Source organism: Maniola hyperantus, chromosome 21 (genome assembly GCF_902806685.2).
Source record: "Maniola hyperantus chromosome 21, iAphHyp1.2, whole genome shotgun sequence".
Classification (NCBI taxonomy): Eukaryota; Metazoa; Arthropoda; class Insecta; order Lepidoptera; family Nymphalidae; genus Maniola; species Maniola hyperantus.
In genome coordinates, this window is record NC_048556.1 from 11,190,625 (window position 1) to 11,203,263 (window position 12,639).

Genomic DNA, 12,639 nt, shown 5'->3' on the forward strand with positions numbered 1-12,639 from the left:
TGTCTGTCTGTATGTATGAACGCGTAGATCTTCTTAACTACGCAACGGATTTTAATGCGGTTTTCACCAATAGATAGAGTGATTCAAGAGGAAGGTTTATAGGTATAGTTTAATTGTCAAAAAGTTAGAGATCCTTAAGGAAATTGAAATAATGTTAATTAGGTCGGAAAAAATCCTCTCATTTGAGAGTTTCCGAGGCGTGCGCTGCCTAAACGGTCAAAGTTATACGAAAATAATTGTATGGTAAAATTGTTTCTCTTAAAAAGTTTTACAAGAAAGTCCGAGATGGCATACGTGTATCTTTTAAGGTTGGCTCACAGTAATCTATTTTATGGTTTTCAAATGTGATCTGAAACAAAGCCTTACTTTTTTAAAAGTAGGTACATTGCACCCATGCGAAGCCGGGGCGGATCGCTAGTCTATATATATAAAAGGAAAAGGTGACTGACTGACTGACTGACTGACTGACTGACTGACTGACTGACTGACTGACTGATCTATCAACGCACAGCTCAAACTACTGGACGGATCGGGCTGAAATACGGCATGCTGATAGCTATTATGACGTAGGCATCCGCTAAGAAAGGATTTTTGAAAATTCAACTCCTAAGGGGGTGAAATAGGGGCTTGAAATTTTGTAGTCCACGCGGACGAAGTTGCGAGCATAAGCTAGTACTATACATAATACTAACCGCCCGGTTTGAAAGAATCCTTGAAGTTCCTTTTCAGGAAGCCACAGCCTAAAATTTAAACCGGTCGGGTAATACTACGGTATGAAGGTGTAAACTGAAAGGTTTATTTTATTTCAGTGCGCAGCGGACCGCCGTGGGGGTTGGATGTTTCGTTTCGTGAATTTTCCGCGTATTTTTCCCCGATCGCGACGAAACTTTTTTCGCGCTGTGTTTTTGGATTTTGACTGTGTGGTTACTCCTTTTATGTTTTGATTGTTGAACTCAATGAACATAAGTGGGTATTGAATGGTTTTTTGAGTGAATTTGGACGTTTTTGGAGGAGAAATATTGTTTTTTTTACGAGGTAAGCTGTAATGTTTTATTGTTGCGGTTATTTGCGAGGAAAGCGAACTTTTACGACCACCTGGAAGCTTGAATGTTGCCAATTTATCGGAATGTCGCTCATAATGTGGTTTTATAGTTATGATGCTTAATTCAACCTACTTGAACTCTATTAAGTATTGTAATTTTATTCATCACTAGATGATGCCCGCGACTTCATCCGCGTGGATTTAGAATTTTTTGAATCCCAAGAGAACTCTTCGATTTTCCGGTATAATCCTTCCCCGGCCTATATCCTTCCCCGGGATGCAAGCTATCTATATACCAAATTTTGTCAAAATCGGTTGAACGGATGAGCCGTGAAAGGCTAGCAGACAGACAGACACACATTAGCATTTATAATATTAGTATGGGAGTATGGATTATCATCATGATCAACCCATCAACGGCTCACTACAGAGCACGGGTCTCCTCTCAGAGTGATTAGGGTTTTGGCCATAGTCCACCACGCTGGCCAAGACCACATCTTTGAGAACATAATGAAGAACTCTCAGGCATGTAGATCTCCTCACGATGTTTTCCTTCACCGTTAAAGCAAGTGATATTTTACTGCTGAAAACGCACATAACTCCGAAAAGATAGATGTGGTAGAGATTTTTTTTTTATTTTTTTTATTCAGATACAAAGTTAGCCCTTGACTGCAATCTCACCTGGTGGTAAGTGATGATGCAGTCTAAGATGATAGCGGGCTAACCTGGAAGGGGTAGATACACGAAATGATGGTGATTATTTCATAACTAGCTTATGCCCGCGACTTGGTCCGCGTGGACTACACAAATTTCAACTCCCTATATTAATTATCCCCTTCCCTATAGGAAAGGGGGTAAAAAATTTCAAGAATAATTATTATAGTGGATATAGCCTTTAGGTCATCATCATCATCATCATCAACCGATAGACGTCCACTGCTGGACATAGGTCTCTTGTAGGGACTTCCACACGCCACGGTCTTGCACCGCCTGAATCCAGCGGCTCCCTGCGACTCGTCTGATCTCATCCGTCCACCTATTGGGGGGTCTTGCATCACTGCGTCTTCCGGTACGAGGTCGCCATTCAAGCACCTTGAGACCCCAACGTCTATCGGTTTTACGAACTATGTGCCCTGGCCATTGCCACTTCAGCTTCGCAACCCGTTGAGCTATGTTACTCTAGTTCTCCTACGGATCTCCTCATTTCTGATTTGATCACGTAGAGAAACTCCGTGCATAGCTCTCTCCATCGCCCGCTGAGTGACTCTGAGCTTTCTTATGAGGCCCATAGTTAGCGGCCATGTCTCGGATCCATATGTCATCACTGGCAACACGCACTGTTCGAACACTTTGGTCTTCAAGCACTGAGGAATTTTGGACAAGAAGACATCTCGAAGCTTTAGGTACTCGCAATTTCTCTTCCTGTCCCAAACAATAGTAGCATAATTGAGATTTAAAATGAATTTTCTTGCTTTACTTAGGTAGGTACCTACTCGCACAAAAGAATTTTATTCGTTCTTCAAAAGTTGGATTGTAAAGAAAGTGGAATTAATTTTTAAAATGAAGATTTATTACCACTTTTAGAAGAGTTGTAAAATGTTTTATTAAATTCAGGTACTTACTTAGGTAATCTAACTACCAGTGGTTTAGACTTTAAAATATTGACTGAAAGTTAAGAACCGTCAAGATGTTCAAAGATAATAAAGTCCACCATTCCTACTCATTATTATAATTTTAAAGTGTGTTTGTTTGTTGGTTTGTCCTTTAATCACGTCGCAACGGAGCAACAGATTTACGTGATTTTTTGCATGAGTACCTATAGTTGGAGTCCTGGAAAGTGACATAGACTTTTTATCTCGGAAAATTAAAGAGGTCCTAAGGGATTTTTACAAACATAATTCCACGCGAATGAAACCTTTGTACCAAATTTCGTCAAAATCGGTTAAACAGATGGGACGTGAAAGGCTAGCAGACAGACAAACAGACACACTTTCGCATTTATAATATTAGTATGGATTAGAAGTGGGAATAAGTAGAATAATAAATAATAGGTACTATTTGAGTTTAATTTTAAGCTTTTGTTGAGAGTGCAACGAAGGCACAAGCTGTTAGCGAAAATATCAAACTCAAAGTCATACAGTAGGTACCGAAACATCAAAATCAAAATGAACAGGCAATAACCAACAACGTTTTTTCAAAATTGCGATTTTAAGCTTTCTCTACATGGCAGCGTTTTCATAAATCGCCAAAATTAAAAACGAATGAGTACATTTTTTCAAAACCAAAGCAAACCCACTTTTATTGATGAACTAGCGACCCGCCTCGGCTTCGCATGGGTGCAATGTAGATACTAATGGGGTGTCAATGAGATCATGTTAAATGACTAATATTCCCCTTTCGTCTCCAACTAATCGTCAAGCTTGTGCTAGGAGTAGGTACGATAATAGTGCAACGGGCGGGGTTTGAACCGTCGACCTTTCAGTTTTCAGTCCACTCCTTTACCGGTTGAGCTATTGAGGCTCTCAATTAGACAGTAATTAGAACTGCGAAGCAGAGATATAGATGAAAGGTACAATGAAACAGCTTGCAATCGTTTAGAAGTTATATAATATATAGTACATAAAGTGGAATAACTAACTAGAGGTATAACAAACAGAACAGAGTGAATATTTTTAAAGTCCCGCTTTGTTTAGCCTAGCTGAACTAAAACATATACAGCAGTCTTAGCACAAGTTTACACATCTCGATTACGGTGATAGATTTCGAGCATCCTAACACATGTCGAAGGGGTTTTTTTTCTTCAATTTTAGACTAGCGCTTGGCTGCAATCAGACCTGGTGGCAAGTGATGATGCAGCCTAAGATGGAGCGCGCTTGCCTAGAAGATGCCTATTCACTCTTGACTTGAAGGTACCCATATATTAAACACCAAAGTACGGCTGAAATCCATAGACCATACTTTGACTTTGCTCAGACTTAAGATTGAGTTAAAACGAGACAGATTTATGTTAGAGATATAGCTCTGTCTCGTTTTAACTTTATCTTAAGTCTAAGCTAAGGCAGAGTGCGCTCTATAGATCTCACCCTAAGTAGGTAGTAAATGCCTTTCACTCTTGTTTTGTTCTAACTTGAGCGTTAAAACAAGTCGTTAAAGTCCATTTTATTTTGACGTTATCTATTTCGATACTCGAAAACTATCAACGTTGTCGAGATGTACAAAGACGTACTAGCCCTACAGATTTGAGACTCCCAGTGAAATATTGCACGGGCACGGAAATACCTATTTGTTAGCTTCTGTGTGACAAAGTTGGACGTATTGTTTAAATGTTCTCTATTGTACTCTATTGTGTTATACGTGTTGTTCTAGAGCAAAATATACCTGACAGAATAATCTATAGGTAGGTACTAATATTGTACGAGGTATTTAAGATTTAAGTAATAAACATTTATTTTAATCTTAAATGCTGCTATTCAAGAAAACAAATTCAGAACTTTATCGGGTGCGTCCTCACGTAGCACCACACTAACATTACTATCTTTAGTCTGTGGTCATACTAATTACTAAGTATGGCGGCTACGCTAAGCTACGGCTACGGCGTAGCCATGGCCGTAGCATTAGCCGTCATAGTCTAAAGCAGCGTTTCCCAATTGCCGGGTCGCGACCCGGTACCGGGCCATCAAAATAAAATTCCGGGTCGCAACATTCCAGTCTTGTTTTAAAATTATTACCCAAGTAAGTACTATCGATCGACGCATCGTAAATAAGTATTCGTATCACAACACTGCGATGCGACGTCGTAAAAAAATGTTAGCTACATTTTCAACACTAGTTTACTTTAAAAATAAATATAGAAAACCTTACCTATAGAAACCTTAGGATAAAACTGCCATTTTCCGCGAATTTGAATTCTTTAGTAAAAAATAAGAAGCAGCTCCAGAACTTCGCACTAACATTTTGTGACTAAATAGGCAATACCTAAGTATGTAGTACTAATAAAACCTTTTTACTATTAACTACCTAATAAATGTGTATTATTTTACTTAATGGAGCCAGCATGGGTTTAAATGTTAAGTGGGTCACAAAGAGGCAGGAGTGTAAAAATTACCGAGCCATGGCAGAACAAGGTTTGGGAAACACTGGTCTAAATGAATAGCTTAGCTTAGCCGTAGCCGAGGATGCGGATGCGAATACCCGTACCGTAACACCCCTGAACCAAAGCATATAGCCGTAGCCGAGGATGCGGATGCGAATACCCGTACCGTAACACCCCTGAACCAAAGCATATAGCCGTAGCCGAGGATGCGGATGCGAATACCCGTACCGTAACACCCCTGAACCAAAGCATATAGCCGTAGCCGAGGATGCGGATGCGAATACCCGTACCGTAACACCCCTGAACCAAAGCATATAGCCGTAGCCGAGGATGCGGATGCGAATACCCGTACCGTAACACCCCTGAACCAAAGCATATAGCCGTAGCCGAGGATGCGGATGCGAATACCCGTACCGTAACACCCCTGAACCAAAGCACATAGCCGTAGCCGAGGATGCGGATGCGAATACCCGTACCGTAACACCCCTGAACCAAAGCATATAGCCGTAGCCGAGGATGCGGATGCGAATACCCGTACCGTAACACCCCTGAACCAAAGCACATAGCCGTAGCCGAGGATGCGGATGCGAATACCCGTACCGTAACACCCCTGAACCAAAGCATATAGCCGTAGCCGAGGATGCGGATGCGAATACCCGTACCGTAACACCCCTGAACCAAAGCACATAGCCGTAGCCGAGGATGCGGATGCGAATACCCGTACCGTAACACCCCTGAACCAAAGCATATAGCCGTAGCCGAGGATGCGGATGCGAATACCCGTACCGTAACACCCCTGAACCAAAGCACATAGCCGTAGCCGAGGATGCGGATGCGAATACCCGTACCGTAACACCCCTGAACCAAAGCATATAGCCGTAGCCGAGGATGCGGATGCGAATACCCGTACCGTAACACCCCTGAACCAAAGCATAATACTACACTGAGAAATAAAAGAAGTTAACTTGTATAAATCAACGGGAATTTAATTTCTACATTCACAAGATTAATGATTACATTACGTGTATTTTTGAGTAAATCACTCAAAAATACACGTAATGCGTCCTGGCAACCGATTTTACGCGACACCAACACTCCTGCCCTCTTCTCTCCTCGTCTCGCCTCACCTCGCCTCGCCTCCCCACTACTCACTCTCTCCCTCACTCTCCCGCTCCTCGTTCGTTACACACTACTTCCGCCGAATTTTCCAAATTGTAATAAACCGCTGTCACTACGACCGCGGCCTCTCATTCTGGTATTCAATACAATGCAAATAGAGCGCCCCTGTCGAGCAGTGATAGGGCGCATTAACATACATCGCGCGGCTCGCAGTAATGCGCCCCGTGTGGGGACAGCGCCGCCGATGTGTCGGGGACCGCTGTAATAAAAACCGGGGACATTCCACTGAATAAACAGCGGATAACTGTTATAGTAAAGGATTAAATCCTGCTCTACTTTTGATGATCGATCTCCTATCTCACAGAGTAAAAATAACAGAACACCACGCTTCTTTATTATAAGTCGATAGTTTTATACTCAAATTCTTTTACTAGCTTATGCCAGCGACTACGTCCGCGTGGACTACACAAAATTCAAACCCCTGTTTTACCTCTTTAGAGATTGAATTTTCAAAAATCCTTTCTTAGCGAATGTCTATGTCGTAATAGCTATCTGAATGCCAAATTTCAGCCCGATCCGTCCATTAGTTTGAGCTGTGCGTTAATAGATCAGTCAATCAGTCAGGCACTCAGTCTGCAGCTTTTCGTTTTATATATTTTAGATTACTTTAACAGCGACTTTTAATACAATGCAAATAGAGCGCCCCTGTCAAGCAGTGATAGGGCGCATTAACATACATCGTGCGGCTCGCAGTAATCCGCCCCGTGTGGGGACAACGCCGCCGATGTGTCGGGGACGGCTGTAATAAAAACCGGGGACATTGCACTGAATAAACAGCGGATAACTGTTATAGTAAAGGATTAAATCCTGCTCTACTTTTGATGATCGATCTCCTATCTCACAGAGTAAAAAGAACAGAACACCACGCTTCTTTATTATAAGTCAACAGATTTATACTCAAATTCTTTTACTAGCTTATGCCAGCGACTACGTCCGCGTGGACTACACAAAATTCAAACGCCTGTTTTACCTCTTTAGAGATTGAATTTTCAAAAATCCTTTCTTAGAGGATCTCTACGTCGTAATAGCTATCTGCAAGCCAAATTTCAGCCCAATCCGTCGAGTAGTTTGAGCTGTGCGTTGAAAGATCAGTCAATCAGTCAGTCACTCAGTCTGCAGCTTTTCTTTTTATATATTTTAGATTTTAATACAATGCAAATAGAGCGCCCCTGTCGAGCAGTGATAGGGCGCATTAACATACATCGCGCGGCCCGTAGTAATCCGCCCCGTGTGGGGACAGCGCCGCCGCGCCGATGTTGCGGGGCCCGCTGTAATAAAAACTGGGGACATTCCACTGAATAAATAGCGGATAACTGTTATAGTAAAGGATTAAATCCTGCTCTACTTTTGATGATCGGTCCCCTATATCACAGAGTAAAAAGAACACAACTCAGGTTCACCATGCTTCTTTATTATAAGTCGACAGTTTCATAATTATTTCATTTACTAACTTATTATTATTATTATTATTTATTTATTATTTAATTAGAACGGCCATAAAGCCAATTACACTAATTAAACTACGAGTACAAACTAACATAAACATACTTACAAAAATTGTTAAAATTATAAATTTTAAAAAGCAAAATTATAAATTTTCACAAAAGTGCAAGATCTGACCCATGAGGTCAGCCCATTTGTCAGCAAATATGTCACAGCGAGGGGACTCCTTCAGCAGTGCGTTGAGCGCAGCCAAAGTGCGCGGTATGGGTGACCTGGAACGCGCTACCGTGCGACTAAACGGACTTACGAAAAATTTGGAGCGGTGGCGGAGATAGCTGTAATTAGACTTATGCCCGCGACTTCGTCTGCGTGGACTAAACAAAATTCAAACCCTTGTTTTACCCCTTGACCTGTCGCGAACTATACCTGCATCCGTCTGAAAAGAAGTTTTACATTAAGAAAACAATTTTGAAGGCAAATTCTAACAAAAACTATTATTTTAAGGGTCACATGATACACAAAACTTACAGTACCTAACATCAGTGAAATATGATCGTAAAAAGTGCCACGTATCATAGCCCGCCGCCCAAGGGCCGGTTTATGTGACGATAAAACATTAATGTGGCCAAGCGGGAATTATCTGCTTAACCATTTATCTTGTGGCATTGAAATTTTTTTTTTTTTTTTTACTTCAAAAATAATGCCTTTTTATTTTAATTCAATATTACTAAAAAAATTATATTTACAAAAAATATACGCCGTCCAAATGGTCATTTATGGGCATTGTGCCCAAAACACTGGCGCTATTACCTCGCTGAACGGCAAGGCTCAACCGTTGAGCGAAATAAGCACCAGCTCTTGGGTCACCAGACGCGTGGATCAGCTTTTGGGAAACGACGTTAATAAAAGCTTTCGTGTCCGATGACCATGGGCCCAGAGTCTCAAACGCAAGCGCCGCAAATACATAGTCCTTACTAATGACTGAGTATTTACGGCGCTTAAGCTCTTGAGCTGACTCGGCTGCTGCAGCCGCTTTTTGGCACGTGCCCGATAAATGGGACGCTGCCAACGTGTCGACGCAGGTCGCATCCCACACCAGCGCACGCCCCATCGACCATGGTACTATAGTCATCCCATCTGGCCTTTTGCCGTCATCCCTGAACAAGCCGGAAGGTTCTAGCTGAGCTGGGACTGAGGCAGTGGCCAGAGCGCGACGGACTATATCATTAATAGCACCATGTCGATATAAGCGGCCTGCACTCCGAATACAACTGAGTCCATGGTGACCAAACCGATCCACGGCATTGAAATTACATTTATAGCTGACAAATTCACCATTTAGTTTATTTTTAAATGTGCCTACCTATGTTGTGCTGGCAATCCTCCGACATGTTTCAAATTTCTAGGCCATGACAGACCAGATAGAGTTTTACGATCAGCGGGAAAACTCATTCTAGCGCCACCTACACATCGGACAAAATACTTTAAGAATTCCTTCACGGTCACTGCTATCTGTTTATGGAACGAGCTTCCCTCGCAAATCCATCGTGCTGAATCCCTTAACAAATTTAAAATTGACGTCAAAGATCATTACCTATCTCTTTGCTATCATCAGTAACGGCATAGTTTATTATTTAAATCTATATGTGTATATATATCTATGTAGTCTTATGTATGTCTATTATACTTTATTTGTATGTATTAGTGTATTAACAATATGTATTTTATATTCTTATTATATGGTTTAGTTTATTTAGCTATTGGTATTTAGGTTTATTTTACACCACCTCCCATTGTCCATTTGTTCGTTTTTTCCCTAGCGTTAAGGTTGTCTGGAAGAGATCGCTATTTAGCGATAAGACCGCCTTTTTGTACCTGCTTATTAAGATTTCTTTTTGTAACCTGTCATTTGTGTTTCTGTGGTGCAATAAAGTATATACATACATACATACATACATGGTTATCGGAGACTTTGAAGCTATTATAGATATTATTTCAGTACCCCGCTACCACTTCTACCTCGCCCTTTCGCATGCCATATCTCAGACAGTTCGCGCTGCACCGCGGATGCTGGGTGCTTAACAAAAAACGATTAAAACGACCAATTTATTTTATCCACTCGCCAGTTGAAATAAATATTTAAAATCAACACTACCTATATGAAATTATTATTATAATATTGACGTGTGTAACTATTAATTAGCCCAAACTTGACTGTTTTGCTATCATCATCATCATCATCATCATCATCAGCCTGTGGATGTCCACTGGACATAAGGCTTCCCTAAAGAGCGCCACCACACCCGGTTCTGCTATATGCCATCAGAAGTTCCAATGTTCACCTCTAGGTATCGTCAGAGTCGCTTATTGGTTACTAGCTTATGCCCGCGACTTCGTCCGCGTGGACTGCACAAATTTCAAACCTCTATTTTACCCACTTTACCCCTTTAGAGGTTGATTTTTAAAATCTTTAGCGGATGAAAGGATTCTTAGCGGATGTCTACATCATAATAGCTACCTGCATGCCCTTCAGCCCGATCTGCCCAGTAGTTTGAGCTGTGCGTTGATAGATCAGTCAGTCACCTTTTCTTTTTATAAATTTACATTGGACAAACGCACATACAAACATGCATAGACTGCTAAACCCAACCCTTTCACAGTCGGATAAAGAGTTGTTCCCAGTCCGTATTTACTGCGTACAGTAAACGTTTAATTTAATTTTCAGCGTAAAAGACCTCCACACCGTTCGTTTATTTCTTTTTTAGGGTTCCGTACATCAAAAGGAAAAAGGAACCCTTATAGGATTACTACGTTGTCTGTCTTGTCGAGACCTTTTTTATTAGCAGCCCGTGAAGGGTCCAAATTGAAATGAATATCAAAAACTTAGGTTTACGGTCGGTCCATAATAAAATCTAACATCTATCATTAAATCAAGGCAACAATAAAAACTGCCATTTAGGTTGCATGTTTTGACACTTTCAAATGTATTTAAAACCTACAGGGTACCTATTTAAAGGACTCACAGTAAAGAAAAAAAACCCGAAAATTGTTAATTTGTAGTTACTTCACAAAAAAAGTTACATTTACCGTTGGAGATAATTTAAACAACAAAATAATTCAATCAATCAATCAATCAATCAGGCTGTTTGCGTCTGCTGAACATAGGCCTTCCCAAAGGTGCGCCACCACATACGATCCTCCGCCTTCCTCATCCACCCACTTCCTGGACTGACCGTCAGTCCAGCAACAAATACGGAACTATCGGTGCGCTAGTCCGACTCGCACTTGGTTCTTTTTTTACTTTTTAAAAACATCCGGAAGCTATTGCAATTACCGTAATAATTCTCTACTGTGATGTTTATTTAGTGTTAAAATGTGCTGGCGAATTTGTTTATATTCTTTCGTTTCTTAATTTATATAGCTGACCCGCCCTGGTTTTGCTCTTTTTTTAATAAAAATAGCGAGCAAACGAGCAGGCGGACCACCTGATGTTAAGTGATTACCGCCACCCATGAACATTTGCAGCACCAGAGGAACCACCAATGCGTTGCCGGCCTTTCAGGAATTTGTTGGTCCGCCCCTTGAATAACCCCATGTTGTAATCAAGTGGCTGCACCGCCGAAGGGAGTTGGTTCTAACCTTCAAGGGTGTCTGGCAGGGGGTAGCCATGAAACTAAGTGTCTGGCAAATGGCAATGCATGACGTAATTTTCTAATACTATTCCGAAGAAAATCCCATAGCCACCATGATTCAAACAAACATTTAAACTAACTTTCCTCCCAGTGTTGGGGACAACTTTCAGCTTTTATAAAATATCGAAGGTCTGGCACGCGCTGCGTCTCTCTCTAATTAATAGGGCTCCGTTTTATCCTTTAGGTACGGAACCCTAAAAATTGTCTAGATACATTATCATCACAAACATTACGTTCAGAGAAACAAGAAAATAACGTAAATATGGGGTGTAAATACTGTAAATAGGTTGTAATAAGGTGTAAATTGAATAAAACCTTTTCTGCCATCACGATGTAAATTAAAGGTGCGGCGTGCATTAGCCACCTGCGGCGCGGAGAAAATGCCTTGAAATGAGATGAGAAGAGAATAATTTTTTACCCATTTACGAACAAGCAAAATATTGCATCTCGTATTTTTGAATCCCGCCCTATGCTTAAGGCGATATGCGTACCAAAAGCGGTGTTGAGATACATTTCTGATGTCCAAAGAATCAGTTTCGGTCTCAAAAACTACTTTGTTTACCTATTTATTTTTACAATATCTCTAGGTATATATAAAAACTAGCTTCTGCTCGCGGCTTCGCCCGCGTGGCCTACAGGAATTTCTCATAGTCGTTTCTTAGCTGACACCTAACCTCAAGAAAAAACCTATTTTCCAAATTTCAAGTTAATAATATTAATAATTACAACTTTCCCATACAATCTTTCATCCCCTATTTTACCACCCTTATGGGCAAATTTTCCAAAAATACTGAAACACGTATTTCTTCATTTGTGACTGGAAACCCAAATACCAATTTTCATGCAAATAACTTGAAAAATGACCGACTTTCATACAAACTTCCATCCCCCATTTAACCCACTTAGGGGTGGAATTTCGCAAAATCCTTTCTTAATGGATAACTACTCTTTACAAAGAATATACCCTCCAAATTTCATGTCTTTAGGACCAGCGGTTTAGGCTGGGCGTTGATATATATGTCAGACAGTCAGTCAGTCAGGACTTTGAATTTTATATATATAGATAGAAGAAGATAGATGAATCGCTGAATGTGTTGCTGATCGCAAATCTCGAGAACAGCTGAACCGATTTCGCTAATTCTTTTTTTATTTGAAGTACGAGGATGGTTCTTACGGAAAGAAAAATTTAA

At 40.9% G+C, this 12,639-nt stretch overlaps 1 protein-coding gene across 1 annotated transcript in view; it reads left to right on the forward strand.

Moving 5' to 3' along the window:
* Positions 1 to 823: 823 nt before the first annotated feature.
* The window catches only part of LOC117992349 (B-cell receptor CD22-like), a 140,262-nt gene continuing 128,446 nt past the window's right edge, over positions 824 to 12,639 (forward strand). Inside the window, exon 1 of the mRNA XM_034980028.2 lies at positions 824 to 1,035. The gene's annotated coding sequence lies outside the window, so the exon portion shown is untranslated. The remainder of the gene's footprint in view (positions 1,036 to 12,639) is intronic.